The following is a 13,158-nucleotide window of genomic DNA, read 5'->3' on the forward strand; positions in this document are numbered from 1 at the left end:
CGGGCTTAGCTGCTGCCCTGCAGCATGTGGGATCTTAGTTCCCCGACCAGGGATCGAACCTGTGACCCCTGCCCTGAAAGGCGGATTGTTTACCACTGGACCACAGGAGAAGTCCCCAGATGTACTTCTGAATGTTAAACTGGGTTTAATGTTAGCAAGACAAAACGCTTCTTTAAAATTTTTTTCTATATGTAAAAGAAGCTTAATGTCTCAGCATGATATTAACATCTCAAGCAGTATTTAATTCCTCTGGTTGATAGTAATAATCCTCAAAAAGTTGTTGAGGACTGGTGTCTCTAATTAAAAGTAGTAAAAAAAAAAAATTTTCTACTATGCATGATTAAGCATGTATACTATCATTATAACATGCTATGTTAATTTAATTACATCATGGTATTTGCTTTTACCATGAAAATTTTGATGTATTTAAAAGGCTTCACTTTGTTTTTATTTATTAATTTTATTCTTAGTTGGTTAGTCTGACCTACTGTAACTTCAGAGGATAATCTTCTGGAGACACTTTCATGGCAACTGACATTGTCTGGGGAAAGAGTATTGTTAAGGACTCTCCATTTGGGTTTAATACAATTTCTGTTGTCATTTTCATAGTATATTTGAGTTAAGTTCCTTATGTTCTAGGTGAGCCAATTTTTTTTTCAAATTTCTGATGTTTAAAAAAAACTTCATTAATCAGATTTCAATACTTAAATATACATAAGAATTTGAGCTATAAAGAAGAAATCTAGCCAATTAAATGAAAAATAACTTTTTATGATTATTTTAAATGAGATTTCACATACATGTCCTTAATTCTATTAATAAAGCACTAAATGTATTAAGACCTACTTTTCATTAAAATTTATTATGCAGAATTGTAAATCCCAAATAAGATTAAATATTTTAAATATATTATGAATGTACGAATACATATGCACAAATATGAGACTATAAATTAGCTAACTTTCTACTTGCTCTATGCTCCTTTCAATAATACTCTCAACAACCATCCACCTCCTACATAATACTTTTTTTAAGCTATTAAAATCAAAATGATTTAGCCATTTAAAAATATCAGTTTCTAGACTACGCCTCGAACACTAATCTATATGTTGGTACTTTTAAAAAACGTAGCTGTGCAAAAACATAAAAGTGTATAGAAGTATTATACAAATACCCATAAACCCACCACCTAGGTTTAACAAATATAATATTTGTTGAAAATCTGTTTTTTTCCCTTAGATTTGCAAAACAGAACATACTTGAAAACTACTGAAATCCCCAGTCCCATTCCTTGCTTTCTAGAGCAAACCACTATTCTGACTTTGCCATGTTATCTTTTCAGTATGTGTTTCTGTAACTTCATCTTAGAGATCTGTATCCATTAACATCTGGGGAAGGAATGAGGAGAGGAATAGTTATATCTGTTTATTTAAAAGATAGAGATTTGAAGTAAATACGACAAATATTAATATCTATTCAATCTCATTTCATGAGGGTTAGCTTATTTTCTCTATGTTAAAAATAGTGTGTAATTAACCATTAACAATAAAAGAAAATAGTGACTTTGGAGTTAGGCAGCCTTGGGTTTAAAACTCCTTTCTGCTACTTACCAGCCATGTAACTTTGGGCAAGTTTGTTAATCTTTCCAAACTTTAGTGTCCTCATCCATAAAATGTGGATAATATTGGTACCAGCTACAAAAGATTGTCTTCAGTATTAAAATAGGCTAATCCATGGGGTGCATAGCGTGATACCTGGCTATAATATTTTTTGAGTGCTTATTTTCTAAGCTCTTTACAAGTATTATCCTATTCAATCTTACATCTATCAGTCACTAAAAGAGATAGGTATGGAACTATCTCTTTTAGTGACTGCTATCTATACAAAGGGTTTGTATGTAGTGACCTGTGGTTAGATTGTTATTTGTAAAGAAAGGGAAACATTTCATTATAATGAATGGGTGATACTTTATAGCAGTGAGAGATTTGGGAAGTTAGATGGGTGCCATTTACAAGGCTTTGTGCCAGGCTAAGTGAAGACTTCGAGCAGGGAAAAATCACGACAAAAGCTATACCAGATTAACCTGATATTCGAGTGGAACAAAGCAGAGGCAGTAAAACTTCTTTTGGTGAAGAGGTCTACATTCAACTGAAAAATGTAAAACTAGATTTAAGAAGGTATGTATTTGGGGAGTATCTGGTACAAATTTATAGAAGAAGGTATGGGAGATACTAAGATAATTGAAGTAGAAAATACAGAGTGAGAAGACAAGAGAGCTTTAGCCAGAATCTTGGGGAACCTGGAATAATGGGGCAGGAGAAAATAAGAACCAAGAAATTAGAGAAAGAATAATCAGTCTAAGACTTTGTAGTGTCCTTGAATCCACAGAAACAGATTCCAGAAAAAGTGATAAGCAACAGTGTCAAAAATTGAGTAGCTATGAGAAGTAACTGGTATATCCCTTTCTCCACATTTCAGTAAGTCTAGATCGTTTCTCCTTACCAAAAGTTCTGTCATCTATATTTCCCCTTAATGTATTGCTACAACAAATATTTTCTAATATTTATAACTCCTCTCATTCTTCTCTTCCCTCAAGAGAGAAGAAATTTAAAAGAGATCATAGCAACTCACTTGTCTTCATCAAATTATGCAAATCCCTTTAATTTATCCCAGTTTTAGCCAATGTTTCCCTGAAGGAAAAAGTAAATTTAGAACGCACATTAAAACAAAGGGAGAAAGTAATGGATTTGAAAAATGTCCGAGAGAATTCATAGCTGTTTACACACCACTGCTTCGCCAAGGACATCCTGGCAACTAAAAAATATACAAAATTTGTAGGGCAGGATTATTTACTAATTTTTTTAAATGACAAAGCAATAAAGATTTGGGTACATTTTAAATTCTCAAGTCATGATCAAAACTACAGGGTTAAAACATTTCATTAGGATATTTTAAGTGAAAGTGATAAAAAAAAAACCTCAGTAGTTTATCCTAACAATTGGAGAAATTTGAATATGAATTAGATTCTAGATGTAATGTGGAGTTACTATTAACTATCTTAGGTGTGATATTGGTTGTATAGAAGAATCTATCTCCTCATGCCTAAGGAGATGGAACATGAAGTATTTAGAGGTAAAGTCTCATGATGACTGGAATTTACTTTCAAATCAGAGCCTGAAACAACAAAATCTATGTATCTATAAATGAAAACAAAGCAAATATGGCAAAGTGTTAACACCTATTGAAATGAAAGGGCATTTATTTACTATTCTTTCATTTATTCATTTTATTTACTTTTTTGGATACTGAATATTTTTCATTAGAAAACCAGAGAAAATAACTTGTCCTGATCTACTGCCATACCAACAACTCATTGAGTGGAACACACACATATTAATAGGACAATTTCACTTTAATCCCAAGAACACAGACAACTTTGTTTTTAAGAAAATTTTAAAACTATATAGTCATCTACAAACTCTTTAATTCATAAATCAACAATACTTGAACTGACAGACACAAAGCCCAATGTATGGATAATGATAATGATTTCCATAGAGAGAAAATCTTTCTCTTGGTCACAGACAAGCTAGCGACCTACATCTCTCACTAATTTACCAGCTCGCATGAACTAACTTCACAAATCTGTGTCACTGCTCATAAAGAAAACGCCTTCCTTTACATCAGGCAAGAGGGGTCCCTCTTCCTTGAGCTGCACAATTTAGAGGGTCTGGTTCCTGTGTCACACCCCTCCTCAGGGCCAAAAGTATCTACTACCCCTCCCCTCTTCTAGAATATGCTCCAGGTACACAGGAATTCCCTACCTAAGACAGTCTCACACTCACTTGCAGAGCCCACCTTGGGTCTATTCCCTAGGTTTGTTCTCTCAAGGAAGTACTTGTATGGCAAGGAACACATATTGCCAGTGTGTGCATGGTTAGGGCAAAGAGATGGCAAGAAGGAGGTGGAGCTTGGATATGCAGGCTGAGAAGTCCACACGTGTTCATGAGGCCCCTCAAGGTACAGGATGGAACCAGGGGTGGAAAGAGAAGTAGTATGGCCCACTTCTGCCATATTCTGGATGTGGAACTCCAGAGAACCCAAGACCTCTAAATTCAAACGAGTGTTTCTATTTGTCAAGGAAGAACAGAACGTATTTAACAGTTTATTGGCTTTATTAGCAACTTTTAAATATTTTGACATACAATTTAAGAGCTTCCAATTGTACTCTTTCCCTGGGACTCACAAATATTAGGGGCAAGCCTGCATAAAAATGAGTTAAGAAGCAGTTATATAAGAAAGGGGGGGGAGTGTAAAAAAAAAAAAGAAACAGTTATGTAAGAAAAAGAACAATAAAAAGGAAATAGAATCAGGGGATCTCTTTTAGATCATGCCACTAAAAAGTTACGTAGACTTTATATCTGGGCCTCAGTTTTATACCCGTAAAATTTTAAAAAGTTGATTAATAATTAAAGGTCTTCCTAGTTCTAAAATTTTTTTTAAATCCTTAAAGCAAGGAAGCATTATTAAACAACAAGCTGACTTTACAATTTACAAGGCACTTTCAAATTTATTGTCACATTTATTAATCAGAAATGCTAAAAATATACAGCCACATATTACAGATGAGAAAACTTACCTAAGACTACAATGATACTAGATAGAAGGACTAGGACTTGAGCCTAGTTCTCCTCACTACAAATTCAGTGCTTTTCCAACTTTATCAAAGAAACTCGCAGCCGAAAAACCACCTGTAAAATATTTATTATCCAACACTGGAACTGAGAAACAAATGACAGATACCAAGAACAGAAATGAAAACTATCTAATTCCTCTTCTTCATAAATAGCTCATTTGTCTGATGACAAAAATTCATGAATTCAACTTTCTAGTAATTATGGCTTAATTCAGTAAGAGATACAGCCACATGAGTAACATTAAGAAAGTGCTGACGGAGCAACTAAGCCCATGTGCCACAACTACTGAGCCTGCACTCTAGAGCCCGTGAGCCACAACTACCAAGCCCGCGTGCCACAACTACTGAAGCCCATGCGCCTAGAGCCCTGCTCCACAACGAGAAGCCACTGCAATGAGAAGCCCACGCACCGCAACGAAGAGTAGCCCCCGCTCGACGCAACTAGAGAAAGCCCATGCGCAGCAACGAAGACCCAATGCAACCAAACATAAATAAATAAATAAAATTGATTCTTTAAAGAAAAAAAAAGTGCTGAAAGCATAAGTTATAAAGAAAGAGAGTCAAAAACAGCATTTTTAAAAACATCTTTATTGGAGTATAATTGCTTTACAATGTTGTGTTAGTTTCTGCTGTATAACAAAGGTAATCAGCTATACGTATACATATATCCCCATATCCCCTCCCTCTTGCATCTCCCTCCCACCCTCCCTATCCCACCACACACACAAAGCACCGAGCTGATCTCCCTGTGCTATGCGGCCGCTTCCCACTAGCTATCTATTTTACGTTGGATAGTGTATATATGTCAATGCCACTCTCTCACTTCATCCCAGCTTATCCATCCCCCTCCCTGTGTCAAGTCCATTCTCTATGTCTGCACCTTTATTTCTGTCCTGCCCCTAGGTTCTTCAGAACCATTTTTTTTAAAAATTTAGATTCCATATACATGTGTTAGCATACGGTATTTGTTTTTCTCTTTCTGACTTACTTCACTCTGTAGGACAGACTCTAGGTCCATCCACCTCACTACAAATAACTCAATTTCATTTCTTTTTATGGCTGAGTAATATGTATATATGTGCCACACCTTTATCCATTCATCTGTCGATGAGCATTTAGGTTGCTTCCATGTCCTGGCTATTGTAAATAGAGCTGCAGTGAACATTGTGGTACATGACTCTTTTTGAATTATGGTTTTCTCAGGGTATATGCCCAGTAGTGGGATTGCTGGGTCATATGGTAGTTCTAGTTTTAGTTTTTTAAGGAACCTCCATACTGTTCTCCATAGTGGCTGTATCAATTTACATTCCCACCAACAGTGCAGAGGGGTTCCCTTTTCTCCAAACCCTCTCCAGCATTTATTGTTGGTAGATTTTGATGATGGCTATCCTCACTGGTGTGAGGTGATACCTCACTGTAGTTCTGATTTGCATTTCTCTAATGATTAGTGATGTCGAGCATCCTTTCATGTGTTTGTTGGCAATCTGTATATCTTCTTTGGAGAAATGTCTATTTAGGTCTTCTGCCCATTTTTGGATTGGGTTGTTTGTTTTTCTGATACTGAGCTGCATGAGCTGCTTATATATGTTGGAGATTAATCCTTTATCAGTTGCTTCGTTTGCAAATATTTTCTCCCATTCTGAGGGTTGTCTTTTCGTTTTGTTTATGGTTTCCTTTGTTGTGCAAAAGCTTTTAAGTTTCATTAGGTCCCTTTTGTTTATTTTTACAAAAACAGCATTTTTACAGAATAAAATACAGCAAGACTTTGGAAATCGGATTATCTGATTAAAAAAAACAGTACTAATTACTTGTGGGATCTTAGTTCCCTGACCAGGGATTGAACCTGGACCCTCAGCTGTGAGAGCTCGGAGTCCTAACCACTGGACTAACAGCGAATTCCCTCTTTATCTTTTCTCAATATCTAGTTTTCTCAAATCTGTGTTTGAGTTTTAGGTCTGTGACTTATAAACTGTGGTACCTTGAGTTTGTATTTTCATTTATAAGTTAAGGTGCCACAATTAACATTATAAGATTATTATGAGGATAAAATGTGATGACATATAAAAAGTATCCAACACTATCTGTATGACCCTGAGCAAGCTATGTAACTAACCTATGCTTCAAGCCAGTATCTGTAAAAAAAAGAGTAGATGATAAGATCTACCTCACAGAGTTGTTCTGAAGATTAAATGAAAAAAAATATGTAAAGCTATGAACATAAGTATAACTGCTCAATATTTATTGGTTGTTTGTATTTTTATTATTTTTCATAATTGTACTAATTTTCAATGGAAAGTTTGTACATTTACCTTGATTTTCTAGGACTCTGTCTAATCATAGGTACACACAAAAATTTATCTACAAAAATATTCATCATACTATCTAAGAAAAATAAACTGGCTATATAAACCATAGTATTTCTACATTATAAATTATCATACAGTCATTAAATGGTGTTTTAAGCCTTCCACTTAAGTCCAAGATGGAATAATAGGAACTGGATTTACCCTCATGCTTAAATCAACTGAAAAACCAAGCACAATATATAAGACAATAATTTTTAGACACTGGACATCAGTCAACCCATGACAGTAATCTCTGAGAGAAGGGAAACAATTGAGCTAAGGCTATTATCTTATTTGGAGAATAAGGAGGATGCTTCCAAGCTGCAGAACAACAGTGATATCAGGAAGTCAGGTAGAATATCACAAGCTGTGTTGAGGAGACAGAGCTAGAGGTTCAGGGGAGCCAGAAAGACTAGTTTGCAGGGGAAAGTTCAGCAGAGTAGAGAGCTTCACAGGGAAAGACCTCCAGAGATCTTCAGTAGGTCTCCTCTCAAGGCTTTAGATAAGTACTGATCAATACTACTACTTTGTGAAGAAACTGCCCAAGGCCCAGAACAAACCACGTGAAAGCAACTGAGATCATACACTAAGGCCAGGAATAGTCCATCTTTCCATCAGCCAGACTGGAAAATCTTGTATTTCACAGGAATTGGACAGAGAACTCACAAGGCTATTTTGTCAGTAGTGGGGGAAAATTAGTCCTAAATATTGTCCATCCAAACAAGGCTTGGAAACAGATCTTATAAGGATACACCAATTTCCAAGTAACTTACTGTATCCCAGAACAAAACTCAAGAATATTTACACACACACACACACACGAAGAATATTTACAAAAATGCAAAACTTTCCAGCACTCATCAGGGTAAAATTCACAATGTCTGGCACCTATTCAAAAATTATCAGGCATGCAAAGAGGCAGGAAAATACAACCTACATTAAGGAGAGAAATAAATCAATAGAAGCAGGCTCAGAAATGACACAGATGATAGATTTAGTAGACAAGGATAAGTAACATAGCTAGTATAATTATATTCCAAATGTTCAGTAAATTAGAGGAAAGATTAAGCATGTTAAGTAGAGACATGGAAGACATAAAATGAATGAAAATGAGATTTAAAAAATACACTGGCTGGAATTAACAGATTACACAGCAGAAGAAAAGAGTAGTGAATACATATTAATAAAAACTATCCAAACACAGAACAACAACAATAAAATCCAAAACCAAAGACAGGGAAAAGGCTAAAAAAGAAAACACAAACACACACACACAGCGTGAGTGAGCTGTGGAGCAACTTCAAGCAGCCTAATCTACCTGTAAAGGAGGACAACAAAAATATTTCAAGGAAAAGTTTCCATGTTTGACAAAAACTATAAGCACAGATCCAAAAAGCTCAACAAAACTCATGCACAAGGAACATGAAGAAAACCACATCAACAAGTATCAGAATCAAATTGCTTAAAAACATTAGAAGAGAGAAAATGCATAAAAGTTACCAGGGAACAAATATACATTTCATGCAGAGGAACAAAGATAAGAATTACAGAAGTCTTCACATCAGAAACAAGGCATAACAGAAGACAGCAGAGCAACATACTTAAAGTATAAAAATAAACATAAAAACCACTGGCAACCTAGAACTCTATATCCAGCAAAAATATCTTTCAAAAATAAAAGGGAAATGAAGACCTTTTATTTTATTTATTTTTGGCTGTGTTGGGTCTTCATTGTTGCGCATAGGCTCTCCCTAGTTGCAGCGAGTGGGGCCTACTCTTCATTGCGGTGCGTGTGCTTCTCATTGCCATGGCTTCTCCTGTTGCAGAGCACGGGCTCTAGGCACACGGGCCTCAGGAGTCGTGGCATGAGGGCTCAGTAGTTGTGGCTCACAGGCTCTAGAGCTCAGGCTCAGCAGTTGTGGTGCATGGGCTCTAGAGCGCAGGCTCAGCAATTCTGGCGCACGGGCTTCGTTGCTCAGCAGCATGTGGGATCTTCCCCGACCAGGGATCGAACCCGTGTCCCCTGCATTGGCAGGTGGACTCTCAACCACTGCGCCACCAGAGAAGTCCCAACACCTTTTAGACATATAAAAGTTGAAAGAATTCATGACCATCAGACCTACACTACAAGAAATGTTAAAGGAAGTCTTTCAAGCAGAGAAAATGGTATCAGATAGAAATTGGCATCTACATGAAGAAATGAAGAACACTAGAGGGACTTCCCTGGTGGTCCAGTGGGTAAGGCTCCGCGCTCCCAATGCAGGGGGCCTGGGTTTGATCCCTGGTTGGGGAACTAGATCCCGAATGCATGCCGCAACTAAGAGTTCACATGCCACAGCTAGGAAGCCCAAGTGCCACAACTAAAGGTCCCACATGCCGCAACTAAGACCCAGCACAGCTTAAATAAATAAATAAATATTAAAAAGAAAAAAAAGAACACTGGAAATGGTATATATGTGGTTAAATATAAAATACATTTTTTCTTATTCTTAAAAGCTTATTCAAAGATAATTGACTGGGCTTCCCTGGTGGCGCAGTGGTTGAGAATCTGCCTGCCAATGCAGGGGACACGGGTTCGAGCCCTGGTCTGGGAAGATCCCACATGCCGCGGAGCAACTAGGCCTGTGAGCCACAATTACTGAGCCTGCGCGTCTGGAGCCTGTGCTCTGCAACAAGAGAGGCCGTGATAGTGAGAGGCCCCGCGCACTGCAATGAAGAGTGGCCCCCACTTGCCACAACTAGAGAAAGCCCTCGCATAGAAATGAAGACCCAACACAGCCATAAATAAATAAATAAATAAAATTAAAAAAAAAAAAAAGATAATTGACTGCTTAAAGGAAAATTAATAGAAATTTAGTGTGGAGTTTATAACTTCTATATAGAAGTACAATATACAACAACAAAAGCACAAAGTCCAGGATGGGGGAAATGGAAATACACTGTGATATCATTCATATAATATATATGAAGAGGTATATTACAATTTAAGGTAAACTGTGATAAGTTAAAGATGTATACTGTTAATATTAAAGCAACCACTAAAATAATATGACAAGAAGTACTAAATAGTAGCTCAACAAAGGCTTACTTTGTGTGCCAGATGTCAATTTACCACCTCTCAGGTCTAAATCCATACTTCATTGTCTGCTCCTGCAATAATGGAGTTGAAACCTGCACACATTTTTCCTTTGCCAGTGGCACAATGTCAAGCTTTGTTAGTAGGGGGCGCTGGAAGATTACTGGAAGATGAAGGGGTTTCAAATCCTGGTTCAGGTGTGTTCTCTTCAGCAGGCTACAGAAGAATACAGGAGCCAGCAGGACACAAAATCACCCCATGGTTAACTTCATATGACACCTTCTTAGGCAGCTTCAAGGGAAGTTTTGAGTCATAACATCGGTCTATGGGCACTGTCTGCCCCACCCCTCCAGTACCTCACAAAGCAGATGCCCAATGAGACTCACTAACAAGACACTGCAGCAAATTTCTCTAACATATGGTGCTCCATGACTATGCCCCCTCTAATGAAGTCTGGACTGCAGCCCTGGTGAAAGGTGCATGTCCAAGATTTTTTCCTTCCTTGAGTACTTTGTGTCCATCCTAGAGATGGTGGCTGCCCCATTTATCTGCTCTTTTTTGTACTTTTTTTTTTAAGATTTTTTTTGATGTGGACCATTTTTGAAGTCTTTATTGAATTTGTTACAATATTGCTTCTGTTTTATGTTTTGTTTTTTTGGCCATGAGGCATGTCGGATCTTAGCTCCCCAACCAGGGATTGAACTCACGCCCCTGAATTGGAAGCATGGAGTCTTAACCACTGGACCACCAGAGAAGTCCCTGTACTCTCTGAAATTTTCTTTATGCCTTAGTAGTCAGTCTCGCATTAGACCAATCCTGTTTCAGTTAATAATTATTAATTAAAATCTCCCTGCTCGGGCTTCCCTGGTGGCGCAGTGGTTGAGAGTCCGCCTGCCGATGCATGGGACACGGGTTCGTGCCCCGGTCCGGGAAGATCCCACATGCCACGGAGCAGCTAGGCCTGTGAGCTATGGCCGCTGAGCCTGCGCGTCCGGAGTCTGTGCTCCGCAACAGGAGAGGCCACAACAGTGAGAGGCCCGCGAACCGCAAAAACAAAACAAAACAAAATCTCCCTGCTCATATTAATGTATAGTTTCTGTCGTCCCACTAGACCATGACCGACACAAATGAAATCCTAAAAATTACTCTGTTAATCCAAAAATAGGCAGAAAATAAGGGAAAGAGGAATGAAGAATACACGAGACAAGTATAAAATTAATAGCAAAATAGTAGGTTTAAACATATCAATATAATTAATCACATTAAATGTAAATAGTTTAATCACCTCGATTATAAAACAGATTGTTAAGTTGGATAAAGAAGAGAAAAATCAATTTTATGTTGCCTATAAGAAAGCCACTTTAAATATAAAAACAAACGGGTTAAAAGTAAAAGGATGGAAAAAGATATGCCATGCTAACACAAACAGAAAACAGAAGCGACTATATTAATACCAAATAAAGCAGATATCAGAGCAAAGAATATATGTAAAGCCATGAATATAAGCTATAGAACAAACCTAAATAAATGTAAACAAATTCAAAACATAAAACTTTGTTCTCTGATCACAATGGAGTTAAATTAGAAATCAATACAAAAACAGTATCTGGAAAAAGATTCAAATATTTATAAATTAAATAAACATTTCTACATAACTCACCGGTCAAATAAGAAATCAAAGGGGGGAATTCAAAAGTTTTTGAAACTGAATAAAAATGAAATGCACCTAAGACAACACTTAATGGCAAGTGTATAGCATCAAACATCTATATCAGAAAGGAAGAGTTCAATGAATGACTTCAATTTTTCAGTTTAAAAAAAGAGTAAATTAAACCCACAGTAAGCAAAAGAAATAATAAAAATATGAGAAATCAGTGAAATCTAAAGCAGGAAATAAGAGAAAATCAATGAAACTCCATAAAACTGATAAACCTCTAGCTACACTAATCAGGAAAGAAAAAAGATATTAATTATCAATGTCATAAATGTACTCTATTAACTGTACATTGAAAGGATAAAAATGAAAACATTATGCCAAAAAATTTGACAACTTAGATGAAATTAAAAAATTCTGAAAGGCACAAACTACCAAAAGCTTACTCATACATATAACCTAAGAGACATATGTTTATTAAAGAAATTAGATGTGTAATTAAAAACATTCCCAAAAATAAAAGTTCAGGCCCAGATGGCTTCAGTATTGAATTCTACAAACATTAAAGGAAAACAAAGAACTTCTACATGAAAACATAAGAAAAAACCTTGATGACTATAGGGTAGGCACAGATTTCTTAAATATTAAATAAGCACAGTCTATAAAAGAAAAGTAATAAATAGGACTTGTTCAAAATTAAAAACTTTTGCACTTCAAAATATACTATTAAGAAAAGGGAGGGGCTTCCTTGGTGGCGCAGTGGTTGAGAGTCCGCCTGCCGATGCAGGGGACACGGGTTCGTGCCCCGGTCCGGGAAGATCCCACATGCCGCGGAGCGGCTGGGCCCATGAGCCATGGCCACTGAGCCTGCGCGTCTGGAGCCTGTGCTCCACAACGGGAGAGGCCACAACATTGAGAGGCCCGCGAACCGGAAAAAAAAAAAAAAAAAAAAGGGGAAGCCACAGACTGGTAGAAAAAATTTGCAAAACATATATTTGACAACTAGAATACTACAACTCAATAATAAAAAGAAACCAATTTTTTTAAATGTGCAAACAATTTGGACAGAAACTTCACCAAAGAAGATATGTGGATGGCAGTAAGCACATGAAAAGATATTCAACATCATGAATGATTAAAGCAATGCAAATTAAAATCACAGTAAGACACCACCACCCACTCCTTAGAATGGCTTAAATTATTTTCCCAGTGGAAATAAAAGTATTTACTTGCAAAGACTGTACATAAATGTTCATAGCATCTTTATTTACAGTAACCCCAAACCAGAAACAATATCCACCAACAAGTGAATGGATAAACAAATTGTGGTGTATCCATATAATGGAATACTACTTAGCAATTAAAAGGAATGAAATATTATACCTGC

At 36.8% G+C, this 13,158-nt stretch overlaps 1 protein-coding gene across 14 annotated transcripts in view; it reads right to left on the bottom strand.

Annotated features, from left to right (window-relative positions):
- CHD9 (chromodomain helicase DNA binding protein 9) overlaps positions 1–13,158 on the bottom strand; it is a 247,063-nt gene that overhangs the window by 140,777 nt on the left and 93,128 nt on the right. The gene's annotated exons all lie outside the window — the stretch shown is intronic.

This window comes from Mesoplodon mirus (assembly GCF_964341445.2).
Source record: "Mesoplodon mirus genome assembly, chromosome: 19".
NCBI lineage: Eukaryota > Metazoa > Chordata > Mammalia > Artiodactyla > Ziphiidae > Mesoplodon > Mesoplodon mirus.